Source organism: Ovis aries, chromosome 20, assembly GCF_016772045.2.
Source record: "Ovis aries strain OAR_USU_Benz2616 breed Rambouillet chromosome 20, ARS-UI_Ramb_v3.0, whole genome shotgun sequence".
Taxonomy (NCBI): domain Eukaryota; kingdom Metazoa; phylum Chordata; class Mammalia; order Artiodactyla; family Bovidae; genus Ovis; species Ovis aries.
In genome coordinates this window covers 8,362,361-8,376,774 of record NC_056073.1, presented here as the reverse complement: position 1 = coordinate 8,376,774, position 14,414 = coordinate 8,362,361, and the positions used below count along the sequence as shown (strand labels likewise).

Sequence of the window (14,414 nt, the reverse complement as noted above, 5' to 3'; positions counted from 1 at the left end):
TTGTGCTCTCGGAGAGTTTCTCGTGGGTCTCACCCAGGAGCGGAATTACAGGCTCATGGGCAATATGCCGCTTTTACTCTTCCCAAGGCTGCCACATTGCCCCCCACATTCTGTGCCAGGACACTGGTTTCCAAGCCTGCCTCACCTCTGGGATCCCCAGGGCCTTGTTAACGCAGGTGTTGCCGGGGTGCCTGGGCCTGAGCCAGCCCTGTAAGGAGACACTCAGGGTGTGGAGTCTTATTTTATCAGTCCTTGGGGGCTTCCTGGACCTGCATTTAGAGCTGCCCCTCCTGGGTCTGCTGTGTTCTCACTGTGCGACTTTGGGCCAGGTGCTGGGTCTCTCTGAGCTGGGGTACCCTCGTGCATAAAACGGGGATGGCGGTGATGGTGAGGAATCAGTCAGGCTGGCCCTTCCCCCTAGGGTGTAGCCTGTGGTGTGTCCAGGGTGGCCGCAGCCCGGCTGGGCTCTGGCTTCTCCAGAGAAGTGTCCCCTCTGACGCCCCCTGTGACGTCATGCTTGGATTCCTTGTTTTGCCCAACAAACATCCAGGCCCCTGCTTTGTGCAGACTGTGCCATGCTCTAGAAACACGAAGTCTGGGCAGAGAACCCTGAGCTTGGGCATGAAATGGGCAGTGATTCAATGACAGACATGAGTGCTCTAATGGGGGCAGGCTAGGTGCCCTGAAGGTGGGTGAGAGGGGCCCCTTGACCTGCCTGGGGGGGATCAGGGAAGGCTTCCTATAGGAGGACAACTAGCTGAGGCGCACCAGCCAGGAGACAGTTAGCTAGGTTGGGGGCGTGCTGGTGGGCAGGGGAGGGCATTCCAGGCAGAGGGATCTGTGTCCAGAGACCTGGTGGTGAGAGTGAGAGGTGGGCGGGGGAGCCCGGCGTGCCTGTGGGGGGTGGCTGTGCTGCCCACCTGGGTGCGGGGCTGGGGCAGACCAGGCACCTGCCTTCCCTGCAGGGGCTGCTCTTGACTGCGGGGGTGGGGGGGGGGGGAAGGCCCTTGGTCGCAGCTGGAAGGGGTTTATGGGAAGCCTGAAGTGTGAGGAAATGTTAAGTGCCTTCTGAGTACTTTGATTATTTTAAATTGCTTAAGTGGTTTCTAAGATGGTCCTAAGTACCCTAGTGACAGAGACCCAAAATCAATTAGGAGAGCACACCACACTCACAGGGGGAGAGAGCCCCGCCTCCCCTCCCCCCTCCCCCAGGCCTGGATCCAGACCCCCTCCTCTCTCCTCCCAGCACCAGACCGCGGGTCCCCCGCCCCACCCCTCCGTGCTGGGCTCCCCTGACTTTGAGTCCTGGCCTCTTTCCCCAGCATCTCAGGTGGGGTGAGAGAGGAGAGAGGGGTGGATGGGGGGAGACGGGATGCCGGCGCGGGGCGGGGTTCCTGAGAGAGTCTCCTGTAATGATGCTTCTCTCTCCTGAATGAGCCTCTATTTGGCTGTGGGGCACCTGGAGCACCCTTGGGGTGGTCTCCTGGTCAGTGAGGGCATCACTGTGTGAGCGCGGCCAGTCTCCCCTGGAGACCCCGGCCTCCCCTGGGGCCCCATCCCTCCCTGTGTGCCTTCCAGAGAGCTCTCAGCCTGGCCCTGGCTGCCGTGTCAGCCTGTTCTGGGCACCGTTCACCAGCATGCAGGGTGTGTGTGCACACGCGTGTTCCCCACCGCCATTTTCACGCACTCGCAGCCCCCACTGGGTGAGCTCATGGCATGTGGCTCCCAGGACTGCCTGCCTCCTTCCTGTCTCCTCAGGCCTGACCCTTGCTAGTTTCTGATCTTGTACTTTTATAAAACAGCCTCGACGGGGGACTTCATGATTGGCTGCTTCACACATCTCTGTAGGGGGACTCCTACTAACAATTGCTGGGCCAGAGGGCAAGTGTGTGTATAACTTCTTGCGCTCTTGTCAGCGAGGGGTGAAGGCTGGACTCAGCGGTGCCCGGTGGCCAGGAGCGTGGCCCCAGAGGCGGCCCTGTGCCTGGTTCTGACTTGGCGTCCATGCAGCCTCGGGTAGCAGGTTGTGGGAGGCAGGGCCGAGCTGGGCCCTGGCCCCCAGCTCAGGAGCTGCCTAGAGGAGCCAGTGGGCTTGCGTCACGTGGGCTTGTGTGGCTGGGGTGGGTGGGGCGTGAGGTTTCTGAGCCTCCTCCTCGGCCATGTCTGTGCACGTCCAGTGGACCCTCTTTACCAGGAGATGTGGTGGGGAAGGCTAGGGTGCTGGGTGGTGGGAAGCAGGAGGTGGGAGGGCCCTACTTAATTGGAGCGGTTATCCTGGGAGTGACAGGTGCGCAGGTGCTCGGGGGGGGGGGGGCGGGGGGAAAGGTGGATGTGGCAGGTGGAGCGTAGGAGGCAGAACCAGGTGTCCATGGGATACTGTGGGCGCAGGACTCAGGGGTGGGGAGAGGTGCCCAGCTGACTGCAGGCCTGAGGCTGGGGGACTGTGGCTTTGCTTGATTCCTACTCAGGATGAAAACCCCCAGAGCCCAGGAAATTCAGCTCTGGGGTTGCAGTCCAGTGTGGTGGCTGAGGGAGGGGGTGGGCAGGGGGCCAGGCCGGCAGGGAGGGGAGAGGACCTCACTGGCACCATTTGCTGTGGGCACGAGGGCTGCATGGGGAAGGAGGCAGGAGCCCTGGCCTCCCAGGGTGGCATTGCTTTGGCAGCCTGCCTTGCCCACCTTGACTCCAGCGCCTGCCCCTGCCAGTCTACTTCTCCTGGGTCCCTCCCCAACTCCCCCACCAGGTACAATCTGCTAGCCTCTGCTTCGGATGTTCCCTCAGCCCCTGAAGAATGCGCTGTCCATCTTTTCTTTACATAAAAAAAAAATCGGGTATAACTTATACACAGCAAAGTACAAACTTCAAGACACTACTTGATGAGCTTCTATAAATGTATTAATGCATACCTGTATGGCATCAAGATACAGAAAGATCCAGAACATTTTCAGTTCTCTAGAACATTCCTCTGAGCCCCTCCCAGTCCATATCCCTCTCTCCCCAAGGCTAATCGATAGCCTGATTTCTAACAGCATGGATTGGTCTTGCTTGGTTTTGGGCTTCACGGAGCCAGAATCACACAGTCAGTCTTTTGTTTGTGGCCTCTTCTTTCACTCACATTATCTGTGAGATTCCCCCACATAGTTGGATGTTTTGGTGATTTTCTCTTCTTCATTACTCGGTACTAGTCCACTGTGTTGGGACTATTGCAAACAATAGTTCGCTGTACAGTAGTGGACACAAGTGTTCATTTATATCATATTTATAAATGTTGGTATATATGATTGCTGACTCTTTGGCTTAATGAATGATTAGATTTAGGAGGAACTGCCAAACATTTCCCCAAAGAAATGATACCTTCTGGCTACATTTTATTTTGCTTTGGAAATTCCACCTTTGCTTCGAAGGCCCGTCTCAAATGCCAGCGCTCCTGACATCCTGATGGATAACAGCACTGGTCACTTGGGTGTCAGCTCCAGAGACGCAGTTGTGTCCCTCTTCTCCTCTGTTCTATCTGTAGGGCCTGGAGCCTCATGGGTGCTTCGTAAAACAAATAGATGAATTTACATCCCTGGCCCTGTGTCTGGAGTTTCATGTAGGTTATCTGATGTAAGTCACTGGCTGGGAAGTTGGTAGTCCTGGCCCTGTTCTACAGGTGAGGAAACAGGCTTGTCCGGAAAGCAGGGGAAACCCACAGCACTGTCTCTCCCCGAAGCCTCTGCTCATTCCACAGCTCTTGGCGGCATGTGTTTGGAATTTCTTGCTCTTTTTCAGCTCGCCCACTTTGATTTCACTCGGCCTCATATTCTAGTCCGGGGGTTGTTGAATTAAATCTCGTGGGTGACCTAGTTAGCTTGTGACCCAGCCAGCTCCTGAAGGATCTGTCAGCTTTTCCTCCATCCTGAGTCTGTGCCCTAGAATCGGGGCTTTCCAGGTTGGGATGGGGTGGAAAGGCCGAAGAAACCCACCCGTATGAAATTAAAGCCCTTTTCTGGCATGGCCAAGGTTTGTACCTTGTCAAAACCCCTTTCCATTGGGTGTGACAATCCCAGAGACCACAGGCTAGTCACCATCACTCGCATTTTCCAAGTGAAAACACTGGAGCCCAGGCAGGTGATGTGGCCTGCCTAGAGTTGTCACGGAGCCTGGGGTGAGGGCCTTGGCCTTGAACTCCGGCCTTCCGGGCATGTGCTGTAGTGTTGTAGGGGTGGACTGAGAGCTGATGGAGAATGGGAGTTAGGCTGAGAATCCAGCGAGGGTTGTCACAGGGCCGCTTTGGGGAGCTGGAAAGGCTCTTTCAGGTCATTGATTTACTAAGTGCTCTCTTAGAGCCCCGAAAGCTCTGCTGGGTGTTTCAGGGGCAGAGCCCCAGAGCAGCCTGGAGGCCACTGTCCGTGGTCCTGAAATTGCACTTGGCTGTTGGGGAGCACAGGAGGGCGGTCGAGCTGGCCTTAGGGGCGCTGTGGTGTCCCAGGAGGTGTTATCCTGCCAGTTTTGGTGGGAGCTGGGCATGTGGCTGGGCAGACTGTGCAGGCGCCTTGATATTTTAATTGAAGCCTGGAGACACAGTTGCTCTCTCTGCTGTGCTAACAATGTACAGAATAAATAATTCAGTGGTGGCTGTGTTGTGCCTGCTGTTCCCACCCATGGGGGTGGCCACACATGTGCCCAACATGCAAGCTGCCGGGTGAGCCAGGAGCTGCTATTATGGGCTGGTGGCTGGGCCAGAGGTGGCATGTTGCCATTCCAACAGGGCCCTGGTCACCTCTCAACCCCTGAGAATCGGTTTCCTCCCAGGCAACTCCTGAGGAGAGGTGAGTGGAATGCGGGGCCAGCTGCTCCCATGTGCCGCAGTTAAGTGGCACTTAAAGGTCCGTTTGTCCTCAGAGCAGCCTGAAATGGCAGCAACCTGGAGGAAAAGCCCCTCTTAATGGGCATTCTCCCTGGGCTGTTCCATTGCTGGGTTCCATTGGATTCAGCAAATATTTATGGAGCTCTAAGTTTATGCAAGATACCGGAGCAGGTGGTGGGGATGGGAGAGAGTGCCAGTGAATAAATCTGGGTCCTTCCTTCCTGGATGGGGCGGTAGGACATGCATCTGATTTGTCACAGCTCAAGTTGGAGGTGTGGGAGAGCTGTGGTGGAGGCGCAGGTGAGGGTGTGAGGGGGCTCAGAGGAGGGAGAGGTCAGTTCTGACAGGGCATGCATAGGCGGCTGCCTGGAGGAGGTGTCCTGCAGGCAGAGAGGGAGCCATGACGGTGCTCCAGTGGAAAGGACAGGTATGACTGGAACTTCAGGTGCGTCTGGTATGGAGGCAGCAGGGCTTGTGACCTGGGAGAGGGTCACTGGAGAGGGAGTTGGGAAGGATTAGGAGCCAAGGCCAAGAGTGTGGATTTGATCCAGTAGGATGGTGCCTTGGTCCGGTTTGGGGTTAAAACATTCCTTTGGGTGTGGAGTGGAGGGTTGGTTGCAAGTTAAGACCTGAGGTGGAGAGAGTGGTTAGGAGACCAGTGGAACATTTCGGATTGGAGATTATGGTGGCCGTAGATGTGATGTTATTCATTCACTCATTCCATCCTTCATTGGCCAATCCGTGAGTCATATGTTAGACTAGGCTAGGAATAGCGCAGGGAGCCGTCACATGCCCCCCTTGCCCACATGGAGCTGACCTTCCAGCAGGGGAGAAAGACAGTAAACACACCATAACTCATGTGGTGACAGATGCCGTGGAGGAAAACTGCAGAGGGCCAGAGGTTTCGAGAGTGACGGAGGAGGCGAAGGGCTAGTCTATGGTGGTTGGGGAAGGGGCCTGTGACTATAGACTGAGGCAAGTGAGGAAAGGAGCCAGGTGCCTGGCTGGTGTGGGGGTGAAGGGCACGGCTGGGGTCAGGGCCCCAAAGCTGGAGCAGCCCTGGTCCATCTGAGGAATGAGGAGACTGCTCGGAGAGGAGGAGAGTGCTGCTGAGCTGGGTCCGCAGGAGGTCTGGGTCCCGGGACAGAGAGTGACTGTCCACTCCAGGGGCATGAGCAGCCTTTGGAGGGTCTTAAGCAGAAAGTGACGAGATCAGATTTATGGTCTCAGAGGCTGCCATGTGTGGACTGAACGTGTTGCCGTGTCCGAGGCAGGCACAGAGGAGTCTGTGTGTAACGGCCCTCCCTCCCTTGCTACCCTCCTGCCAGGGACAAGCAGCCCCTGGCCCCCTTCCCCAGAAGGCCCCCGAGGGGGCTTCCCGGAGGCCTGGCAATTCCGCAGAGCCCTGTTCTTCCTGCCCCCTGCCCCACACCCAGGGTCCCCAAACCTGAGCCGCCACAGCTGGGACCCCCAGCCTGCCTGGATGGGCCTGGTCCAGGGCCCTCTCTGAGCCCCGAGCACCATGCGTTGAGCATCATGGCAAATGTCTCCCTCACGGAGCTGGTGTGAGGTTTAAGTGGGAGAATGTCTGTGGAAGCTGTGGAGGGAAGGCCATGATAATTACAGATTTCAGAGCTGGGGGGCAGGGCAAATGAGAATGGTCCGGGGGGGCCCAAGAGTAGTTATTTAGGAAGCTGTGACTCCAGCCCTGGCTGCAACACACATGGGTTCAAAGCCTGCAGGGAAGAGGTGTTTAGGGAAGCGGATGCTGGACAGACTGCTGAGGAGGTGGACGGTGCGGGGCACACTCTGGTCCTGAGGGTGAGGCAGTGACACCCGATGCCTGTGCCCTAAGCTGGGGACTGAGTCCCGTCCTCGCAGGAGGGACCGTCTCAGTTTCCCCTGTACCCTGAGTGCCCGCCAGCCCCTTCCCACCAAGAGGTGGGAGCCAGGAGGGTGCTTCCTCCTGCAGCCTGCTGTGGGCATCAGGACGGGCAGAGTGGTCCCTGCAGCAGTCAGGCCTGAGCTGACTGGTGACTGGGGGCTCTGCAGTTTCTCTGTGGGGTGGAAGATGGGGAGCATGAGCAATGCCCCCCTCCTCCCAAATGAAGACACTCCGATGCACACAGCAGGCTCTGTCCCTCCCTGGGACGGTGGTTGAGTTAACTGTTGCTTGTATTTTTTGCCCCTGGAGGAGGGCATGGCAACCTACTCTAGTATCTTTGCCTGGAGAATGCCCATGGACAGAGGAGCCTGGTGGGCTACAGTCCATGGGGTCGCAAAGAGTTGGACACAACTGAGCGACTGAGTACCCAGCATGTGTTTTTGGTAGAGAGCTGGCAGTGAGGCCCAGACTAGGGGCGCATTCATCGCGGGGCAGCTTCTGGGGAAAGCTGTCCTATTGCCGTGGGGAGCTGCGGGCCTGCTGAGGTCCTCCAGGCACCGCTGATAGAGCTGTGAGCAGGGAGACACTGCCTCCCTGGGGCAGAGGCGCGGGGGACTAAAAGAAAGGGCCCGTTTAATTTAATTCTGTGTTTTATTGCTTGTTGGATAAATAACCTTCATTAAGATGGAAGGTGGGGGATGGACCGGGAAGTTTGATTAATTTCGAGCTGGTTTCTCATTTGTTAATTTTCTCCCAGTTCAGCAGGATTATTAAAACAAATTATAGACACTGCTCTCTCCTCCCTGGGCTGGAGGGGAGCTTGGTTCACAGGGGGGACCCTGCCCCCCCTTTCTACTACAGTTATTTAGGTACAATTTGGGATGAGGGACAAGGCCTTCTCCATCTCAAGGTCTCTGGGCAAGGCCCTCGTTTCCTGTTGGGGGTCTTCATATCCCCCAGCCTCTTGGGAGCGCTGGATATGGAGGGGATGGCAGGGGGTGCTCGTTAGCCAGGGCACCCCCCCTCCAGCAGGGCCTCCTGGGGTGAGGGGCAGACTCGCCAAGTCCAGCCGCCACCCCCACCCATGGTATTCAGGGTAGGAGGGCAGATGGGGGAGCATGGCGGTTAGACATACAGCCTCTGGGCGCCCCCTGCGGTGCCCAGTCCCTTGGTCCCCCTCCACCCCCACTGACCCTGTCAAGGCCCATTAGCCCTTGCCCACCTTGAGCTCTGGCCCTGCCAGACTGGATCTCCCGTTGGCTGGATCGGCCCACAGAGAAACTGCCCCTTGCTGGGTGGTGACAGGTGACAGTGGTCAGCTCTTTCCTGCTCACTGTGGGCAGTTGTGAGTTCCAGCTGCTTGATGGGCGGCTGGGCAGGTGGTGATGTATCGGGGGATGTTATGCACATTCTTTTGTGCTCCCCAAAATGTGCAGTGAATGCTGCCCCTGCCAGTACTGATTATACTGGAGTGTGCGTGTGTGTGTGCGCCTCTCCGGGACGCCCTTGGTGCGTGCACGTGAGCGGGCCCTTCGGTCTGGGTGGACTGACAGAGCCTCCCTGGCCTGGCAGGCCTGCAGGCGTGTTCGTGTCTGTGTGTGGTCCCTCCTTCCCCGCCCTGCTCCCATCGGCTGCTACTCTGCAGCGTGAGGCTGAATTATTTGGAGTGTTCACCTTGCCCCCACCGCCCTGGGGGTGACCATGGGGAGACCTGTCTCCACCTGCCTTCTTGGGGCCTGGGGACCACAAGAGTCCCCTGGAGAGTGGCTGCTCCCAGTTGTCTCCTGACCCTCCACTCCCTGAGTGCGCCCTGGAGGACCACCCAGCAGTCTCATCTCCAGGCCTGAGCTGGAGGAAGGTGTGGGTGCAGGAGAGCTGCCAGGCAGGGCAGATGGCCCTCCAGCTGGGGCCAGGGCAGGGGGCCAGCCTGACCTCTGACTCCTGAGCTGAGGAGCGGGCGAGATGCCTCTGTCCCTGTGACTCACAGGTGGTTGGGCTGCCAGTCCTGTGAGGCGCAGCTCATTTCAGATGCCTCCTCCAAGAGAGAGGAGTTATATTAAGATGGTGAGAAGAGCCGAGGGTCAGGGGACACGAGAGGGTGGGGCTGCTTCAGGTGAGCTGTTCTGTGACAGCCTGTCTGAGAAGGTGATGTTTGATCAGAGACGTGAATGAGTGAAGGGGTGCGCCCTGTGTGTGAGGGGGGTGGGAGCCAGGAGGACGGCGGGCACAGCCGGTGCAAAGGCCCTGAGGCCAGGCCACGCTGGGGCTCGGGACTGTTCCTGGAGGTCTGTGTGGCCAGAGGGAAGCGAGTCAGGGGAGGGGGTTGGTAAGAGCTGACGTCCGCAAGGCTGCAGGTGTGGGGGAGGTGCGTGGGGGAAGGCCGCAGGGGTGGGGGAGGTGCGTGGGGGAAGGCTGCAGGTGTGGGGGAGGTGCGTGGGGGAGGGCCGCAGGGGTGGGGGAAGGCCGCAGGTGCGGGGGAGGAGCGTGGGGGAAGGCCGCAGGGGTGGGGGAGGAGCGTGGGGGAAGGCCTCGGGGGTGGGGGAAGGCCGCAGGTGCGGGGGAGGAGCGTGGGGGAAGGCCGCAGGGGTGGGGGAGGAGCGTGGGGGAAGGCCGCAGGGGCGGGGGAGGAGCGTGGGGGAAGGCCGCAGGTGCGGGGGAGGAGCGTGGGGGAAGGCCGCAGGGGTGGGGGAGGAGCGTGGGGGACTCTGTGAATTAGGTGCCTGCCGCCGCTGGCCCCTAGGAAAGGCCTGGATGCACTGGAGGTGAGATCCCTTGTCGGGCTCTGCTCCCGGCGGGACCTGCGGGGGCCTGGCTTCCTGGGCAGTACTTTGGGGACTTCCCTGGTGGCCCAGTGGCTAACACTCCACACCCCCAGGGTTCGATCCTTGGTCAGGGAACTAGATCCTGTGTGTGGTAGTTGCTCAATCTTGTCTGACTCTTTGTGGCACCATGAACTGTAGCCCCACAGGCTCCTCTGTCCATGGAATTCTCCAGGTAAGAATTTTTGAGTGGGTTGCCATTTCTTGCTCCAGGGTATCTTCCCAACCCAGGGGCTGAACCCAGGTCTCCTGCCCTGCAGGCGGATTCTTTACCATCTGAGCCCCCAGGGAAGCCCCAGATTCTGCATGCCACAACTAAGAGTTCACGTGCCGCAGTGACGGTCTAAGCTCCCACGCACCCCAACTAAGGCCAGCGCAGCCAAATAAATAGATGAGTAAATCGATATTAGCAAAAAGTAGGCAGACCTTTGCCGCCTCTCTGGCTTTCACGGAGATTCTGGGGCAGGGGCCCAGGTTGTGGACACGGTGGGAGGGACCAAGATCCACTCTGGGCTTCCCTCTGAGAGAAATGTCGGCTCAGATCACCAGTTGGTGGAGACTAGACACATGGGCTGGGACAGGGGGAGCCTGTGGGCATGTCCTGCCTGTCTCCTCATGGTCTGGACAGGCCCCAGACGTGCTGGTGGCTCTCGCCATGGGCTCAGAGGGAGGCTGGGCAGCAGGGTGGAAGGATTCCCGCCTCTGGCACCGGTGGACCTGGGTTTTCATCAGTAGCTGAGGAATTGAGGCCAGCGATTTCTTTCCCGTCTGCAGGTCATTGCCTCTATAATGCAGGGTAATGTCCACCTGGAAGGGGTGTTGTCAGGCGTAAAGGAATGAGCTTGAGAGGCACGGTCGCAGGTCAGAAGCCAGAGCAGACCTGGGATGAGCACGGTGGGCTGTTCTCCTGAGAGGCGCCCTCGGGATGGAGGAGAGGTTGGGAGGGAAGTGCTGGGGCCAGTGCCTCCGTGAGCTGGTCCCTTGCTGGCAGCCTGGGGCCTGCCCCCCGGGGCTGCTGGGGCATAGCCGAGAGCAGGTCCTCAGTGCTGGGCAGGGCCCTGCGGTCCCCACCCTGTCCCAGTACCGGGCACTCTGGGAGCAGGAGGACTGTGATCGCTGGGTGGAATCAGATGTTTGTAGGTTTCTGCAGTAGATGGAGGGTCTGGGGAGAGATCCCCCCACCAAATCACACTTGTTATCCTTGGGCCCTTCCAGGATGAGGCCGGATTTCTGGATGGAGCATCACAAAGGCAGCACCGCAGAGCTGAGGGTGTCAGAGGTGAACCAGTCCCTCCTTGTCTCCCCGGCGAGGTGTCAGAGCGCAGTGGCTGGGGGAGCCTGGCAGCGAGGGTTCAGAGGCAGGTCTTTGGGCAAGTGATTCAACTCCTCTGGGCCTCAGTTCCCTCACCTGTACAGCAGGCTGAATGCTAGTACCCCAGTGACAGGTGTCTGGTGAGGAACATGAGAGTTGAGAGCAAAGCCTGGCACACAGGAGGCACTCACTCAGTGTTAGGTATTATTGTGATTGTTATTTCACGGTTATTAGGTGAGGAAACCGGGGCACAGGATGGAAGAGGGGCTGGTTTGAGAATACATGGTGACTTAGTGACAGGTAGAACTCAGGCTTTTTCATCGGGCAGCTTCCAGAGCTGCAGAGGGTGCTGGCAATAGGGCTGAGAGCGGGGTGGCCTCCCCTCTGCCCTGGGCTGAGTCCCTGGCCCCTCCCCACCCTGCTGTGCCACTGGGGCAGCTGCAGAACCCCCAGAACCCCCAGAGCATGGGCACCTTGAAGGAACGGGCTTGGCCCAGAGGACAAGCAGGCAGCTGGCCCTGGACAACTTGGGTGCCTGGGTCCCAGCTCTGGACTCTTCCTCTGGTCTTGGCTGGACTCAGAGTTTAGGGGAGGGCTCACTGAGAGTTTGTCACAGGAGGGAAACGCTTGGAGCTGGAGGGCTTTCGGGGGAAGTTTTTTTTTGGGGGGGAGTTTTATACGTCTCTCCGTCTCCATGCACCCCGGTAGGCCAGGCCACCCTTACCTCTTAACTGGACGAGGGCAGGAACCGTCCCTCTGTGCTTGGTGGTTCCCTCTTAGCCTTGGATCTGCTTTGGGGCAGCTGTGTCTCGTGCTGTGTTCCCGCATCCTCTGTGTGTTTGCCTTTCCTTGAACCAGCCTTGGGCTCCTGGCCACAGGGCCTTTGCACCTGCCTCATCTTCCATCTGGGCTGTTTTTCCTTCTTCATCTGGGTATTGCCTACCTGTTCTTCAGGTGTCAGCTCACGCCTCACTCCTCAGGAGGGGTGCCCTAAGCGGATTCAGGGCCTTATTCCAGGTTCTCACGGGACCCAGACCTCTTGCCAGCACATCTCAGACGCTGGATGTGTTGCTATGTGTATCCAGTTAGAGACCATCTCTCCCGCAGGACTCTGTTCCATGAGGACAGGGGCTGGTCTGCGTTTGCTCACTGTGGTCTCCCCGGTGTCTGCTGTGGCACGGGGCAGAGTGAGTGCTCAGTAAGTATACTCTGAATGAATGCACGAAGGGATGAGAGGCCTGTATCACCTCCGTCCTTGCCGGGGCCCAGGAGAGGTGGAGTGGAACTGGAAATGGGACTTCCACAGCAAATGTCCCCCTAGAGGGGCCCCTGGGGTGGCATGGCCTCCTTCCTGAGGGTGCTGGTGAGAGATGGGTCAGCGCCAGGTGCCCCTAGAGCCTGAGGACAGCGGGGTGGTGGGGAGCGGTGGGCAGCTGAAATGGGGGAGGTCCTTGGAGGTAGGTGATGCCCTGCAGGCTGGGTTCTCAGCAGCTGGCTCTGCCCCAGGGCCGGTGGGAGGCAGCGCTGGGTCTGGGCTGCGGACAGACAGCAGGGAGCAGGGAGAGGTGATGCTCTGTGAGTGGCTGCCGCTAGCCTGCCTGTGGTCTTGGCTGAATGGCCGCACTTGGCCGCCCCTTCCCCGCTCTGCCTGTCACTCAGGCCCCCTTACTTCAGTGGGACCTCCTCCCTGCCAGCCTGGCAGTGGCCGGGCTATGACATAAATTACCTGGAGTGATGGCACTGTGTGACTTTTATCGGCTCATGTGTTCAATAATGTTCACATGTCCCACTATATCATATTATATTAATACAGAGCCCTATATTCCACGCAGCGCAGCACATTAACCTGATTTGGTAGGACATTGGGCAGATGCCATGGTTGATCTCACCCCCTCGGCCACGCCCCCATCACTGCCCACCAGATGGGTCCTTCCAGATGCTCCAGAGGCACCCTGTTCACAAGGTTGTCCCGGCCCTGCCCCCGACTCCCGCAGCTTGGGGGGTGGCTCAGAAGGTGCTGTGGACCAGGCTTCTGGATGTCACCCCCACATTATGGAGGCCCCGGCCTCTGCCCTTACCTTGCAAGCCCAGGGGGTCATTAAACATCCATGGAACAGATGTGGAAGCTGAGACTCAGAGATGGGAGGTGCTGGCATCTAGAGATGTGATGAGGAAAGGCCCAGAGCGAGGACTCTTGGCTCCCTGTCCTGGCTGCTTCTCAGGGGGGTGGATGGTGTGGGCAGAGGGCAGGAGGTTGGCAACAAAAGCGGAGTGCATGCCAGGGGCGGGAGAACCCACATGCTAGAGTCAGACTCGAGTTCAGACCGCGCTTTGCCGCTTGCTGTGTGATTCTCTTTCATTTCTGGCTGCTCTGGGTCTTCATTGCAGCATGCGATTTCCTTCTGCAGCACACGGGCTTTCTCTCATTGCAGAGCACGGGCTTAGTCGCCCCCTGGCACGTGGGATCTTAGTTCCTTGACCAGGGATTGGACTCCGTGTCCTCTGCATCAGAAGGCAGATTCTTAGCCACTGGACCCCAGGGAAGTCCTCTTGCTGTGTGATTTTGTTTCCGTATTTTCTTGGGCCCCAGTGGTCTCATCTGGAAAATGGAGGTAATAATAGCCTGTGCTTTGTGGGGTTGTGGTATGCACATTAAATGAGAGAGTCCCTGTGGGGTGCTTGGAACGGGTGGAATGGGTGCTCCTGAGACGGCAGCCCCCAGGCCCATTCGGATTCCAGTCACACCTATGCAGCCTCTGCCTGCCGCCGCCCCTCCCGGCTTGCAGGACGCCCGGTCCTGGCCCAACTGTCCAGGTGTCGGGTACCTGCTGAGCCTCACCCTCAGTTTGGCCCCCCGGGGTACAGCAGCACCTTGGGCTGGTCCCGAGCCCCCGGCCCTTGGACATGTGGGCATGGCCTGGTGCCCAGTGCTGCCCAGCTCCCTGGCTCACAGGCAGCCTCATGGCACAGAGAGAGCCCTGCTTGGCCGTCAGGTAGGCCGGGGTGGGATGTGACCCTGGGCATAGGCCTCAGCTCTGAGCCACGGCCTCTCATGCCAATCAGGGTGAACGTTTCCTCTCTCCGAGCACGGGGAGAGCCGACAGGAATGTCTGTGTCAGTAGCTGCTGTGCCGTCTGACTCAGATGCGTAACAACGGCTCCCGGCAGCTTGGATATTTGTGTCTCTTTCCAGGCTTTCATATCTGTTCACTCATGTGAGCCCCACAATGAGGGTGACAGAGGCCAAGTTCTCACCATTGTGCCCACTTGACCAGATGAGGAGACTGAGGCTCACAGGGGCGGTGACTGGCCTGTGGTCATGCAGTGAGGCAGTGGGTAGAGGGTGAGGCGGCTTGCTTCTTGCCTCTGGAAACCTGGGCCTTGGACCCTTCGAGGCGAAGACGGTGTAGGTGCTGTGACCCCACAGGGCTCCCCGCTCAGTCCCCACCCCTCCTGCCCAGCCTCTGGGCTCCTCCGTCCCTCTGCCTCCCCCCTCGTATGGCTCTTGACAAGGTTACGGAGTCAGCATGTAAGACCTGCAGAAGTGAGT

At 58.8% G+C, this 14,414-nt stretch overlaps 1 protein-coding gene across 8 annotated transcripts in view; it reads left to right on the top strand.

The window, feature by feature from the left end:
* GRM4 (glutamate metabotropic receptor 4) overlaps positions 1-14,414 on the top strand; it is a 115,654-nt gene that overhangs the window by 26,471 nt on the left and 74,769 nt on the right. Inside the window, exon 1 of one of the 8 annotated variants that reach the window (XM_027958405.2) lies at positions 8,730-8,847. The exons of the other annotated variants lie outside the window; for them this stretch is intronic. The gene's annotated coding sequence lies outside the window, so the exon portion shown is untranslated. Of the gene's footprint in view, positions 1-8,729; positions 8,848-14,414 lie in introns of those variants that run through there. 8 annotated transcript variants of the gene reach the window in all.